Genomic DNA, 12,996 nt, shown 5'->3' with positions numbered 1-12,996 from the left:
CCATCTATGAAGCTCGACTTGTGGCGAAGAGTTTTTCACAAGTTCAAGGAGTTGACTACGATGAGATTTTCTCACCGTAGCGATGCTTAAAGTCCGTCGGAATCATATTAGTATTAGCTGCATTTATGAAATCTAGCACATGGATGTCAAAACGAGTTTCCTTACCAGTTTTCGTAAGGAAAGGATGTATGCGATACAATCAGAAAGGTTTTGTCAATCCTAAGGATGCTAAAGCTATGCTAGCTCCAGCGATCCTTCTAAGGACTGGAGTAAGCATCTCGGAGTTGGAATGTACACTTTGATGAGATGATCAAAGATTTTGGATTTATACAAAGTTTATGAGAAACTTGTATTTCCAAAGAAGTGAGTGGGAGCACTATAGAATTTCTGATGAATATATGTTGTTGACATATTGTTGATCAGAAATGATGTAGAATTTTCTGTAAAGCATATAGGGTTATTTGAAAAGTGTTTTTCAATAGAAAACCTGGATTAAGCTACTTGAACATTGAGCATCAAGATCTATGAGGATAGATCAAAAACCGCTTAATGGTACTTTAAAATGAGCATATACCTTGACATGATCTTGAAGGTGTTCAAGATGGATCAGTCAAAGAAGGAGTTCTTACCTGAGATGTAAGGTATGAAGTTAAGACTTAAAGCTCGACCACGGCAGAAAAGAGAGAAAGGACGAAGGTCGTCCCCTATGCTTTAGACGTAGGCTCTATAGTATGCTATGCTATGTACCGCACCTGATGTGTGCCTTGCTACATATCTGGCAAGAGGGTACAAAGGTGATCAAGGAGTGGATCACCAGATAGCGGTCAAAATTATGCTTAGAGGAATAAGGATATGTTTCTTGATTATGGAGGTGATAAAGAGTTCGATGTAAAGGGTTACGTCGATGCAAGCTTTAACACCTATCCGAGTGACTCTGAGTAGCAAACCAGATACGTATAGTGGAACAACCATTTGGAATAGCTCCAAGTGGAGCGTGGAAGCAGCATTTACAATATGACATAGAGAATTGCGAAGTACATACGGATATGAATGTTGCAGACCCGTTGACTAAAACCTCTCTCACAAGCAAAACATGATCAAACCCCAGAACTCATTGAGTCTTAATCACATGATGATGTGAACTAGTTTAATGACACTAGTAAACTCTTTGGATGTTGGTCACATGGCGATGTGACCTGTGAGTGTTAATCACATGGCGATGTGAACTAGATTATTGACTCTAGTGCAAGTGGGAGACTGTTGGAAATATGCCCTAGAGGCAATAATAAATTAGTTATTATTATATTTCCTTGTTCATGATAATCGTTTATTATCCATGTTATAATTGTATTGATAGGAAACTCAGATACATGTGTGGGTACATAGACAACACCATGTCCCTAGTAAGCCTCTAGTTGACTAGCTCGTTGATCAATAGATGGTTACGGTTTCCTGACCATGGACATTGGATGTCATTGATAATGGGATCACATCATTAGCAGAATGATGTGATGGACAAGACCCAATCCTAAGCCTAGCACAAAGATCATGTAGTTCGTATGCTAAAGCTTTTCTAGTGTCAAGTATCTTTTCCTTAGACCATGAGATTGTGCAACTCCCGGATACCGTAGGAATGCTTTGGGTGTACCAAATGTCACAACGTAACTGGGTGGCTATAAAGGTGCACTACAGGTATCTTCGAAAGTGTCTGTTGGGTTGGCATGAATCGAGACTGGGATTTGTCACTCCGTGTAAACGGAGAGGTATCTCTGGGCCCACTTGGTAGGACATCATCATAATGTGCACAATGTGACCAAGGGGTTGATCATGGGATGATGTGTTACGGAACAAGTAAAGAGACTTGCCGGTAACGAGATTGAACAAGGTATCGGCATACCGACGATCGAATCTCGGGCAAGTACAATACCGTTAGACAAAGGGAATTGTATACGGGATCGATTGAGTCCTTGACATCGTGGTTCATCCGATGAGATCATCGTGGAACATGTGGGAGCCAACATGGGTATCCAGATCCTGCTGTTGGTTATTGGCCGGAGAACGTCTCGGTCATGTCTACATGTCTCCCGAACCCGTAGGGTCTACACACTTAAGGTTCGATGACGCTAGGGTTATAAAGAAAGTTTGTATGTGGTTACTGAATGTTGTTCGGAGTCCAGAATGAGATCCCGGACGTCACGAGGAGTTCCGGAATGGTCCGGAGGTAAAGATTTATATATGGGAAGTCCTGTTTTGGTCACCGGAAAAGTTTCGGCTTTTTTGGTAACGTACCGGGACCACCGGGAGGGTCCCGGGGGTCCACCAAGTGGGGACACCATCCCTGGAGGGCTGCATGGGCCAAGTGTGGGAGGGGACCAGCCCCAGGTGGGCTGGTGTGCCCCCCCACAAGGGCCCAAGGTGCCTAGGGTTTGGGGAGGGGGTGCTTCCACCTAACTTGGGGGGCAAGTTTCCCCTCTCCCCTCCCTTGGCTGCCACCCTAGATGGGATTGGGGTGGCCGCACCCCTTGGGGTGGAAACCCTAGAGGGGGCGCACCCCCTCCGTCTCCCCTATATATAGTTGAGGTCTTGAGGGCTGCCAACACATGAGTTTTGACCTCTCCCTGGCGCAGCCCTACCTCTGTCCCTTCTCCTCTCCCGCGGTGCTTGGCGAAGCCCTGCAGGATTGCCATGCTCCTCCGCCACCACCATGCCGTTGTGTTGCTGCTGGATGGAGTCTTCCTCAACCTCTCCCTCTCTCCTTGCTGGATCAAGGCATGGGAGACGTCACCGGGCTGTACGTGTGTTGAACGCGGAGGTGCCGTCCGTTCGGCACTAGGATCTCCGGTGATTTGGATCACGAGGAGTACGACTCCTTCAACCCCGTTCTCTTGAACGCTTCCGCTTAGCGATCTACAAGGGTATGTAGATGCACTCTCCTTTCCCTCGTTGCTGGTTTCTCCATAGATAGATCTTGGTAACACGTAAGAAAATTTTGAATTTCTGCTACGTTCCCCAACAAGGTGGCCTTTAATTTAGCTCCACCCACTCCCTCACGAGGCGGCTGGTTTTCAAAGCCGGCCCAAGCATAAAGACCTACTATATTGCTTATGCGCGCCGAAGACAAACACAGCGCGCCCGTTGGGGTCGGCTCATGCGCGGGCATCTGTTTTTCTAGTTTCATTTTTTTCTATTACGGTTTGTTTTCTTTACTTTAAATAATTTCGAACTTCAAAAAACTTTTGAAATTAAAAAAACTGCGAATTTTGGAAAAAAATGTTCGAGAAAACATAAAATGATTGTGCATTCAAAAAATGCTCAGTATTTTTCTAAAATGTTGGCATATTCAAAAATATGTTGTTCGTAAAATCAAAAAAAGTACATCATTTTGAAAACAAGTCTGTGTATTAGAAACTATTAATGAACTTGAACAAAATGTTGGCTAATTCAAAAAAATGTTCATTCCTTTTCAAAAATGTCCTAAAATTTTCAAAAAAGTTCATGAATTACAAAAGAGTTTATTGATTCATAAAATATTTGATGATTCAGAAAATGTTCATGAATTTGAAAAAATCCAAAAATTTCGAAAAAAATGTTCGTCTATTCTAGAATTCTTTGCCGATTCAAAAGAAAATGCTTAAAAAACGTTCGCAATATAAAAAGATGTTCAAAATTTTAAGAACATGTTTGTAATTAGTAAAAATTGTTCATGATTTTAAAAAATGTTCCCAAATTTGTAAAAATGTTCATGAATGATCGAAGGTATATAGTTAAACAGTAATGCTTCTGAGTCTTTGTGACTATGGCGGCAGAGGCGGCTTCGAGTCAGTGTAATTTGCTGTAATGATCGCCCGGGCGGCCGTGTAGCCTTCTCAGATGGAGTCCAAGGGAAGGACCAAGAGGAGGTGCGATAAGATTGAGCTTTCCGGAAATTTGGAGAGGCGACGGTCGCCGTACTGCAAAACTTTTATTTGTATATGTTGCGTGCTACTACCTCCCAATCAATATGTCATTGAAATGAAGTAGATGCAGCTCTTCATAGATATTGTCACATGTTCTGGTTTGCAGGTTAAATATTTGAATTCCTCGGTTTGGTAATGAGAGCAATGCAATATTCTGAAGGGTCCCACATGTAAGGGAAACTGGCACGTGTCTATCTCAAAAGCTGGAAACTGGCAATTTGTGTTCTGAGCTATGAGCTCTAAATAAATTAGCTTTCCCTGTCCTTCAAGTTGTCATCTTATTTCAGGATTGACATCACTAATAATGGGAAGGGGTTTTCCGTTCAATAAAATGTTAAATTCAAAATTCGTTACCAATTTCTATAAGGATTGTATTGTTTTGTTAGATAGTTGTTTCCCATTTATATTAATTGCCATTCTTGCCCACTTCCTCTGATTATACTTAGTTCTTTGCGTGAATCGGTTAGTTCATCACCAGTCAGGTTTAAAAATATTTCAGGTAAGTAAATTGATATGCAATGTACAATCAGTTGATGAATTGATAATTTGGTGTAGCATGGAGATCGATCTCATTGGTACATATATTCTTCAGTTGGAATAAGGCAATCTGTGTGTTGTCTATAATCTCACACTTGAATTTTGAGCACTGTTCTCACCTTCTTTACTTGATAAAAAAATCATTCTTCAACTTTGTTCTCTCATGATCACATCCCAAGTTGTATGGATATTTTAATAATACAATGCCCCAATAGGTAATTGGCTTTGACGTTAATTCCAGAAGTTCACTCTTTCACCTCATTTTCAAGGTTGAATTTTCCCTGTATGAAATATATATAAGATAAATAATATGCATTGTGATCGCTCTTAATTTGAATATGCATTTGCGGCCATATACCCTTGCAAGTAAGTGATGTGGATCTATGTGCAAGGAGGATAGGGGCATACGCTTTTTTCTCCCGTTGCAACGCACAGGCATGTTTTCTAGTCTCTCCCTAATAATAAAGCACGGATTAGGTCTCCGGGTTCACCTCGTGCCGTTTTTTAGAAAAGTCCCTACTGTTTTCTGGTAATTAACCCGTGTTCGTGGGCTGACGCACGGGCTGTTCTCCCCCCTGCGCAGCGCCCCCCGAGCTCCAGATCGGAAGGGGAGCTCCCGATCCAGAGCCCCTCGCCGCCCCGCTGCCTTCGCGCTCGGCCTCGCCACCGGCCGCCGCGCCGCCGTCGACCATAGCCGGACCTCCACGCTTCGCGCCCCCTCTTATGGTTGTCCCTCTTCTCCGTTTCCTTCCCCTCTGTTTCTCTCCCCCACACAAGGATTGCCTCTCCCCTTCTTCTACAGGAGCAGCCATGGCCACCAATGACCGCCGCTTCGCCCGGATCCAGTCGGAATCAACCTCCTGCAGCTGTATCCGCCCCATCCCGACCTCGCCGACCTTCCTCCCGGTCTTCATAGCGATCCATCGCAGGTCTCGAAGACCAGCGCCTCCCTCCGAATTTTAGTAAGTTTTGTTTGTCCGTCCCACAATCCCATTATCTAGCAGCAACCGCCGCCGCCGCCAGCAGCAGCAGGCGCGGCTGGAGATCCCCTCGTGGGCCGGCGCCGGCCAATGAAGGCCCCGGCGCTGGCGGTGCCGCCAGCCGAGAAGCCCGTGCGCGATGACGATAAGCGCGAGGGCCTCGCCAACTCAGACACCCTGCTCGCCTTCCCCGAGGACGACGAGCACGACAAGGCGGCGGCGGAGGACGAGGCCAAGGCCAGTGCGCAGGACAAGGTGAGCCGCTATTCAGTTGCCATTTTAGTAGGACGGATGGCCGACCGAACCAGTGATATGTCGAGCTTTTATTGAGATTTTGTGATTGGAAGCTTACTCTGTTTTGGCCTACAATGTAGGTACGGGGAAGACCACCTTCATGCACCATCTGATGTGTCATATGCAAGCATCGGCGAATATGAGGGGTTATGTGTTCAACCTTGACCCTGCGGTGATGACACTGCCATTTGGAGCCAACACTGATATCCGCGATACTGTGCGTTACAAGGAGGTGATGAAAGAGTACGGACTTAGGTCCCAATGATGGCATTCTTACGTCACTCAACCTGTTCTCAACCAAGTTTGATGAGGTACGCATCTTATATGCATCTCGAATGTTTAGAATGGTAATGTGCACTATTTACATACTCTGTTAGGCTATAAAATTCAAGGCAGTACAAATGTACAACCACTCAGTAAACTGGGTTGTTTCATTTTTGCGGGTAATTGATTCATGTAGTTCCATCATTCAATGTAAGACTTCCCGGCGCACTCCGCCTGCTGTCGGGCCCATCGGCCTGGCTCCCGCTGCGAACACCGCCGCTGAGTGCATCGAAATCCATCGCATGGGACCTCGCCGCCCGCTGCCCTACTCGAGGTTGGCCAGCTCTTACCCTACTACAAGATGAACTCTGCTTGAGTACACACCCATGGGGTGTTTGACAGGGATTCCTTTGCCCGTTCTGCAAGCCAATGTAGGCACGTATAAGAACACCTCGACCCCTCAACGAAAACCCCTGCTCAATTGCTTCCCATGTTCGACATTGCTTTTTTGAAAAGGATGTTCGATATTGCTGCATCGCCGTTTTGCTGACTTTGCCAGAATCTTGCCGTTTTGTGACTTCACCGGAATTCCGTCCGCCTGTTCTCCACCCATGGTACGAGGTTCAGTGCCTTCTGGCAGATTGATGTAGATAGAATCATACAGCTGATTTCTTATAATTTCGTCATCAGGAAGATGTGTTCTATATGTTTGGTTAACAACTGTTTTGATGCAAGCTTTAGTTTTGTTTTTTTATGACTGCAGGTTCATAATCTCGGTTGCACCAACCGCTTTTGGTTGGCGATGACTACCATCCAGTTCTCTCCATGTTTGAACCACTCTTCGCATGGACATCCCTATGCTCCTTATCTTACAGGTCACCATTATTGTTGATTATTTCTCCTTCTGTTCTTTCTGTTATCCAATAGGTATTCTTTTACTACATATACTTTTGGAGGACTAAGGAGCATGTCATCCCTGATTAAACATTGGTTGTGTTGATAGATTAAAACCCAATGTTTTTTATCTGAATGTTCTTTCATCCAATTAATCATGTATTTAGTTTCAGAGATTGAACCCAAATTTGTTTATGCATTCGACTAGAAATAGCAGAATTGCAATGTTATTATTTTTCTGTTAAATTTCACAGTAAAGATTTTCGAGTGCGTGCCGCCGACCGCGACGGGCTGCTCGGCACACTCCGCGCCGCCACGGGCAACAGGTGGTAGGACGAGGAGAGGGTGGTGGAGACAGCGGAGGAGCTGGTAGGAGGAGGAGGAGAGGAAGGTGGAGGCGGCAGAGCAGCCAGTAGGAGTAGGAGAGGGAGGTGGAGGCGGCGGAGGAGGGGACGGGGATGACGGGGACAGATCGGACTACACGCCGGAGGACGAGGGCATCACACCTCACACCGCCTACCGATTCCTTCTTCCTCGTGTCCCCGTTACATGGCCGTCGCTGCGGTCGCCCAGCATCGACCGCCTTGCCCCGATTAGCTCTTGGATACGCGGACGACCAGATGTGCTCCAGCGCGGCCGCCTATGGGCTGCTCCCACGGTTCGTGCTTTCCTCATGGTCATGGAGCTATCTCTTATTAAATCTGATTGTATCCCTGTTTGTGGTGATTGGGTTGGTGTAGATGAATCGACAACTAAGCTCGGGGACGTGATATGGTGCTCGGTGTAGGTGGCCATGGTGGACCTGAAGCTGGCTTAGATAAGCGATGGGGTCAGTGTTGTGCTCCTCCCGTTCTCATTAACCAAATAGTGCAGACTGTGGCTGCATGACTGGTGTATATATCCACTTGGATGACCAAAATAAAACTGATAGCAAGAAGCAGATATAGTGCTATAAGTTATAGTTCGTCAACAGATCCATATTAGTTCACAGATCCTCACAAAAAATCTGTACATTCAGAATGACCACCAAAATCCAGCAGTACAATTAACTAGATTGGAAGAATTTATTTGATCAATATGTGCACATGAAACAATAAATTAACCCGTGTGAACTATATTTGAGTTAAGAAAAAACTGTTCGATATTCTTTTTGTGCTGCAGATCGAGCGGCGGCGCTCCCGATCCGATCGGGAGCAGGACGACGGCGGCGAGCACATGGCGGACGAGAGGAGCAGGAGGGGAGGCGCGGAGGCAGGGCCATATGCGTCGGACGCGTGTGTTCGCCCGCAGTCAATGCGGACACAGCGGCCGTCCATGGCGGCTCGGGTCGATGTAGGAGGACGAGGGAAGGAGCTCGCGAGGCCCGGCACCGGTAATGGAGCGGAGGCGGCTGGATCTGGCGATTCTGGAGGGGCTGGCGACGAGCGTTTCCATGGGCGGCGACCTGCGGGGTTCAAGCGGCGGCTGCCATGAAGGTTAATCAGATATACTTCCATTTTATGCATGGGTTGATCCCTCCCCTGGATACTGTCAAGGTTTGCATTTCAATGGAGCATTGCATCATTTTGCTTTAATTATTTAAACTGCCTAAATGGTACAAGTTGATTGTAGGTATGAGCGATCTGGTTTCCCCTTTTGTTGTTCTATACGAGGATGATGCAGATGCCTTTTGGTGTTTTGAGATGCTACTGAGAAGGATGGCAATTTGTATCTATGTCAAACTATACTGGCATATGTTAGGTTGGTATTTTTGCATGACTTCATGCATGATATAAATTCTGTTGCATCTCAGCGTGAAAATTTCCACCTCGAGGGACCGACAGGAGTTATGGAGCGGTTGGAAGCATTGTGGAAGATCATGGAATTGACAGATACGGAACTAATAAACTGGTAAGGATCAAACAGGCAAATGGAGTCCTAATTTTCTATTGGAAATTCACATGACATGGTTCTATGTTTGAGGCTTCAACAGACTGCGTATGCCTCAAGATTTGAGGTGTGAGTGTGCGACTTGATTTTCTGTGTTGTTAAAGTTAATCGGTAATGGATAAATCAAATTTTGTTATGTGGATTGGTAAAACTAATTAAGTTAATTTTTTTTCTTATTTATGGGTTATAATTTCTTACTCCAAAAGCAGATTTGTGTATGTTAAATAGATTTTCATAGGGATATAAGACTAGAAGTGTGGATGTTTGTCAATTTTCAGAGGGAAATAAGCAACAGAATAGACATAAAACATGGCTGCTTTGGGAAATTTTGGATGTTACCCATGCTCATGCATGATGGTAGTTGTTGCGAAGATCATCTTATCTATCCATCAAGAATCATCCCAGCACAACAAATTGTCTATTTAGTTCATCACAAACACAGTATCACGGGGATAATGGAGGTAAATCAAAGCTCAATGCTGAACCCTTGGTACCTCCTCCATGTTATGTTAGGACAAGAAAACAACCCAAGGGGCACCAAACCATTTATGCTCAGCTAGCTTCAGATTTTTCGTTTTTGCATAATTAAGATGACAAGTTTGCAGACATACGATACTAGCTAGCTAATTTTAATCCCATTACAATGTTATAGATAGCTTCCTGAGCATATATGTGTCATTGCTCCATGTTTTTACACCAGCAAGTGGCACATTTTGAACTAACCTGGCCCTTTCGTCGGGCTGACAAAGTTGAGTTTTTTTTTTTCAATTTTGCTGAGGAGTCTGCATACATATATATATGCTGCGTGCGCGCACCCTCTGCCCAGACACCGTCAAGGCTCTCGACCTCAGTCAACAATCTGCCGAAGATAACGTGGCAGCCACCAACTTGTGGTTGCTCAGCGTGCGCTCCTTCCGGTTACACAGCGACCACGACAAGATGACGGTTGTGGTCTTGGCATTTAGGATGGAGGCCTTCAACTGCATTTTCTCATGGACGAACTGACCAACGCAACATTCCTTGCTTCAATTTCTTTGTCGTAGAAGCTGAAAGTATATGGTCTGATTTTATATTACAGTGTGTGTATGAGAACTGATTCAGAGTATATTGGTCATTTGCGTTCTCAAGTTTTTTGTTGTACGATTTCTATGGGAGAGAATGATACACGAGCCAGTATTAATACAACTAAAGTTTGTGAACATATCATTACAAAATGGTTGGCTAGATAACGTACGCATTCTACTATATATGATCACTATACACTTATTTAGAATACTGTACAATTTTATCTATAGCTCATTTTGTTAGGAATGATAGTAAAACGAGGAATGTTTTTCTATTTGTTGATCTTCTATCCCCTGTCCACCCCGTTTAACTCATGTTCCCACTTTCAAAGAATGGACGTGGATCTGTGGGGTCTTGAACATGTTTTGATGTTTATTGGTGGCATTCGGATTTTTTATCTCCCGTTGCAACGCATGGGCATGCGTGCTAGTAATAATTAATAATTAATAATCTCTCCCTAATAATAAAGCACGGATTGGGTTTCCGTGTTCACCGTCGCGGACTTTTTACACAAAGGTCTTTGATGTTTTGTGTATTCAACCCGCGGTACGTTTTTAAGTATTACATATTACAAACAGGAAAACGTTTTGCTTCCCCCTATGGTAATTGCTATTGACCCTGATGCACAGGGAAAAACGCATCTGGACAGACAGAAAACGCACGGGAGGGCTCTCCTCGATGCGCACGGACACAGCCGCCGCCGCCGCCGCCGCCGCCGCCACACGCGGCCGCGCGGCCGCTCTTCCTCTCCGACTCCGGCCATCCGCAACCCTCTTCTCCTTCGCCTTGCTGCGTCCAGCGTAGGTCCCCGCCGCCGGCCCAAAACGGTGTCCTGGCCGCCGGCTCCTCTCGGAGACTCGGACACATTGGAGCGACGTCTCACGCGCGATGTCAGTGGACAAGACGGCCACCATCAGCGTGGGGAGCAATGGATGTGGAATATCTGCTGTGGTGGTTCTCATCTGGCCTTAGTTCCAGGTACAACAATAACAAGCTTTGCTTCCTAATTACCTCTGCTCCTAGCTAGCTAAAATTACAACTGATACATGTATTGGTATATTAGCATATGTTGTGTCAGGTTTAAAGTCCCGAGAGATTTTGAACTACTGGTGGAGTGGAGATGGTGATTTGTAGTTCCACATTTTGTGCTAATACTTCGATGGATTGTGTGGTGATAAGCCAAGTGTGTCTGAAAATCTTTTCCCTCTGTACAATTATCTGTCTCCACTCCTTACGGATCTGAGGTGAAAACAAAGCTGCAGGTAGAGAAAGCAAAGCACAATGATAGGTAGCTTCATGGTGTTTGTCTTATATTCGAAATGCATTTAGCTTCTAAGAATATGATATAATACATCAGAAAATAGTACAACGTGCAGGCATCTCAAAATTCCAATCCAAATGAAACACGTATTCCGCTGAAAAAACACTCGCTCCAAAACTTTACCATGGAATTGTTTGATCTATCCTATGATGCGTCGGTTCTGATTATGTGCAATTGAATTTATGCTGAGATTGCGGAAGAATATTGTTCTACTTATGGTGATTAGATTATGCAAGTATAATGTTCTTTCCACGTCAGATTTTCCATGTTGTGATGATAACAAAGTAAATTATAGGTGCCTTGCACGATGGTTGGTCTACATTGATGGAAATGACTATTTGAGCAGGGTGCTGTGCTGAGGTAAATGTGATTTCTCTGAATGCAATTCTTTTGCCATTACGAGATGGTTTAGGAAAAGATCAGAGTGTGCATTTGAATTGTTTACGTGAAAACAATCTTTTTATTAGCAGAAGCAAGGTAAAAACCAGATAAAGGGGAATGGGGCTAAGAACTTGGTTTCCAATTTTTTAAGACACCGTTCCTTTTTACCTCTCATCAGTTTGTTCACACATTTACAAGGATCTGTTTACATAAGGACACGGACTTTGATTGGTGACAACCTTTGCTCACATATTTACCTGCAATTTGTACAATACACACAACTTGAATCGATTGAATTAGTCAATAGCTGGAGATCTTAATTAGAATCCGAGCACTTCTGTCAAGGTCTCTAGATCATAGTTCAGTCCGGCGAGGTAAGCTGTAGTGGTATTTCACATGCTACACTTGCATGTGTATCGACTACATGCTTCTGCCTTTTCCTCATTTCTGCAGTAATTGTAACTGTATTTCTGATGGAGCAGGAAACCAACAAGACATGAAAAACGCTTATAATCACCTGACAGATTACAGCTCCCGCGTCCGCCACTTCCCCTGCACTCCACGTGCCCCATGGGCTGGGGCTGCATTTTAGTTTTGATCATATATGAACTTACAAGTTACAACCGTAAAGGTTGAACAACATCGGTTCTTTTTTGATGGATTGAACAACATCAACAAGAAGTTTCTTCCTCAGTTTCTCTTGTTTGGGATGATACAGATGAGATAGCCCATCAGTTGGTCACAGGAGGAAACGACCACAATGAGAATTCTCTTATATTCAGGCAAGTACTATTCCTACTTGACTGACGAACATCATATCTGTAGTATATCTCTTTGAGCACTGTTGGTTATGTCGTATTACTTCTGTTTTTTTTTTTGCACACCGGTGGATGTTTGTGTTAGGAACTGAGATTCGCTAGCTTTCATATTCTGCTTTAGTTTTTTAATACTGAAAGTGCGAGGAAGAATCTAACATATTGAGAGATAGAGCTCAGTATTTCACCATGATAGATAAACTCTCGAATATCACGCAAACCCTGGAATTTATTTCATACCATTGCAACTCACGGGCTCTTTTGCTAAAACGTTAACTTTTATTAAAAATAAGAAAATTCCCATGTTTAACCATATTATCAACATTTATTAAAAATAGATATAAAAATGATGCACAATGGCACATGAAGCGGGTTATGCCCATTTTTCAGCCCGGTGCAACGCACGGGCATTTATGCTAGTCTCTCCCTAATAATAAAGCATGGATTGGGTTTCCGGGTTCACCGTTGCCGCGTTTTTACACAAAGGTCCCTGTATTTTTTGCTATTCAACCCGCAGTCCTGCTTTTAAGTGGGGTGTCTCAGAAAACGTTCGGTTCTCC

At 44.3% G+C, this 12,996-nt stretch overlaps 2 long non-coding RNA genes across 11 annotated transcripts; both read left to right on the top strand.

Moving 5' to 3' along the window:
• The first annotated feature begins 5,029 nt into the window (after positions 1-5,029).
• Positions 5,030-9,981, top strand: LOC123135375 (uncharacterized). 10 transcript variants are annotated; one of them, XR_006465974.1, is made up of 9 exons: positions 5,030-5,728; positions 5,848-6,078; positions 6,228-6,645; positions 6,795-6,906; positions 7,180-7,583; positions 7,666-7,754; positions 8,087-8,460; positions 8,537-8,815; positions 9,636-9,981. It is a non-coding gene; the product is annotated as an uncharacterized lncRNA (long non-coding RNA). The 10 variants fall into 10 exon arrangements; XR_006465975.1 differs by having other exon boundaries at positions 9,633-9,981; XR_006465973.1 differs by lacking the exon at positions 9,636-9,981 and having other exon boundaries at positions 5,030-5,219; positions 5,296-5,728; positions 8,537-8,990.
• Positions 9,982-10,531: 550 nt separating this feature from the next.
• Positions 10,532-12,317, top strand: LOC123133063 (uncharacterized). Its single transcript, XR_006465154.1, has 2 exons — positions 10,532-10,897; positions 11,536-12,317. It is a non-coding gene; the product is annotated as an uncharacterized lncRNA (long non-coding RNA).
• Positions 12,318-12,996: the final 679 nt, after the last annotated feature.

Source organism: Triticum aestivum, chromosome 6B (genome assembly GCF_018294505.1).
Source record: "Triticum aestivum cultivar Chinese Spring chromosome 6B, IWGSC CS RefSeq v2.1, whole genome shotgun sequence".
Lineage (NCBI taxonomy): Eukaryota > Viridiplantae > Streptophyta > Magnoliopsida > Poales > Poaceae > Triticum > Triticum aestivum.
The sequence above is the reverse complement of the archived record's forward strand: the minus strand, read 5'-3'. Positions and strand labels throughout refer to the sequence as shown.